We start from the raw sequence: 2,751 nt of genomic DNA, 5'->3' as shown, positions 1-2,751 counted from the left end.
TGGAGGGATTACTGTTTAGCCAGACCAGCAGGGTCGCCGCCTTTGACTTGGGATCAGTTTTCAGAGTTGTTTCTAGAAAAGTTTCTTCCCGTTACTCAGAGGGATGCTTACCGGAGACAGTTTGAGCGTCTCCAGCAGGGGTCTATGACGATCACTCAGTATGAGACCCGGTTTATCGATCTAGCTCGCCATGCCCTCGTCATACTCCCCACTGAGAGGGAGAGGGTGAGGAGATTTATTGATGGTTTGATCCAGCCTATTCGTCTTCAGATGGCCAGAGAGGCGGGGAGTGATATTACTTTTCAGGAGGCGACCAATGTGGCCCGGAGGATCGAGATGGTTCTGCCACAGGGGGGTGGTCATAGAACAGACAAGAGACCCCGTCACACAGGTCGGTTCAGTGGTACCTCATCTGGGGGCAGGGATTCTTATGATAGGGGTCAGCCTTCCAGGCCTTTCCAGTCAGCCCTCCAGGTTTCTCAGGATGCCCCAGGTGATCATGGTTCCCGTGGGCATTTTTCAGATCAGCAGTCACTCAGTGCACCGCCAGCGCCCATCAGTGCACTGCCACTTCAGAGTTTTCGTGGAGGTCATTCGGGTCGCCAGGGCCGGCCACAGCGTTCGGAGGGATTTTATGAGTGTGGTGAGTATGGTCATATCAGGAGAGCCTGCCCGAGATTGAGGGGTACCCAGTCTCAGCGGCAGGGTCCCCGTCCTATGATTCAGGCGCCAGATGCCCCACAGCCAGCCAGGGGTGGAGGCAGAGGTCATAGAGGTGGAGGTAGAGGCCATGGAGGTGGAGCTCAGACCGCTAGGGGCGGAGGTCAGCTAGCAGCAGATCGACCTAGGGATACAGCTCAGGGTGGTGGGGCCCAGCCCCGTTGCTATGCTCTCCAGGCTAGACCAGAGGCAGAGGCCTCAGATGCGGTGATCACAGGTACGGTTCTGGTTTGTGATCGAGGTGCTTCGGTACTATTTGATCCAGGGTCTACGTATTCATATGTTTCCTCTTATTTCGCACCATGCTTGGTTATGCCTAGTGATGCTTTGGGTATTCCTGTATATGTGTCTACACCGGTGGGTGACTCTATCGTGGTCGACCGAGTCCATCGTTCGTGTGTCATAGTGATTGAGGGTCTTGAGACCCGTGTAGACTTATTACTCTTAGATATGGTGGACTTTGATATCATTCTGGGTATGGATTGACTATCACCCTATCACGCTATCTTGGACTGCCATGCCAAGACTGTGACTTTAGCTTTACCGGGTATGCCTCGCTTAGAGTGGAGAGGGACTCCAAGTCATTCTACCCGTAGTGTCATATCGTACGTGAAGGCTCGACGTATGGTCGAGAATGGGTGCCTGGCCTATTTGGCCCATATTCGTGATTCCAATGCTGAGGTCCCTTCCATAGATTCTGTGCCTACTGTCCGGGAGTTTTTCGATGTCTTTCCTTCAGACCTGCCGGGTATGCCACCCGACAGGGATATAGATTTCTGTATTGACCTGGTTTCGGGCACTCAGCCCATTTCTATTCCGCCGTACAGAATGGCCCCGCCGGAGTTGAAGGAGTTAAAAGAACAGTTGCAGGATTTGCTGGAGAAGGGTTTCATTAGACCCAGTGTGTCTCCTTGGGGTGCGCCGATGTTATTTGTCAAGAAGAAGGATGGGTCAATGAGGATGTGTATTGATTACCGGCAATTGAACAAGGTAACGGTCAAGAATAAGTACCCACTGCCGAGGATTGATGATTTGTTCGACCAGCTTCAGGGTGTTAGGGTATTCTCCAAGATTGACTTGCGATCTGGCTACCAACAGTTGAGGATTAGGGAATTCGATGTCCCTAAGACATCCTTCCGCACTCGGTATGGGCATTACGAGTTCCTAGTTATGTCATTTGGATTGACCAATGTCCCAGCAACATTTATGGAGTTGATGAACCGAGTGTTCAGGCCATATTTGGACATGTTCGTGATAGTCTTTATTGATGATATTTTGGTGTACTCCCGCAGCCAGGAGGAGCACGAGCAGCACCTTAGAGTGGTTCTTCAGACTCTGAGGGATAGTCAGTTATATGCCAAGTTCTCCAAGTGTGAGTTCTGGCTGAGTTCAGTTGCATTCCTGGGTCACGTTGTATCAGCTGAGGGTATTCAGGTGGACCCAAAGAAGATAGAGCAGTCAAGAATTGGCCTAGGCCAGCATCAGCTATAGAGATCCGGAGTTTCTTGGGGTTGGCAGGCTACTACAGACGGTTCGTGGAGGGATTTTCATCTATTGCAGCCCCGATGACCAGATTGACCCAGAAGGGTACCTAGTTCAGATAGTTGGATGAGTGTGAGGCGAGCTTTCAGAAGCTCAAGACAGCTCTGACTACGGCACCGGTGTTGGTTCTGCCCACAGGTTCAGGGCCCTATACTTTTTATTGTGATGCTTCCCGTGTTGGGCTTGGAGCAGTGTTGATGCAGGATGGCAAGGTCATTGCCTATGCTTCGAGGCAGTTGAAAATTCATGAAAAGAACTATCAGTGCATGATCTCGAGTTGGCAGCCATTGTCCACGCCTTGAAGATTTGGAGGCACTATTTGTATGGCGTGACGTGCAAGGTGTTCACTGATCATAAGAGTCTACAGTACTTATTTAAGCAAAAGGATTTGAATTTGAGGCAGAGGAGGTGGTTGGAGTTATTGAAGGATTATGATGTCACTATCTTATATCACCCGGGTAAGGTCAATGTGGTGGCCGATGCATTGAG

The sequence above is a fragment of the Nicotiana attenuata genome, unplaced genomic scaffold, assembly GCF_001879085.1.
Source record: "Nicotiana attenuata strain UT unplaced genomic scaffold, NIATTr2, whole genome shotgun sequence".
NCBI classification, from domain to species: Eukaryota; Viridiplantae; Streptophyta; class Magnoliopsida; order Solanales; family Solanaceae; genus Nicotiana; species Nicotiana attenuata.
This window is presented reverse-complemented; position numbering follows the sequence as displayed.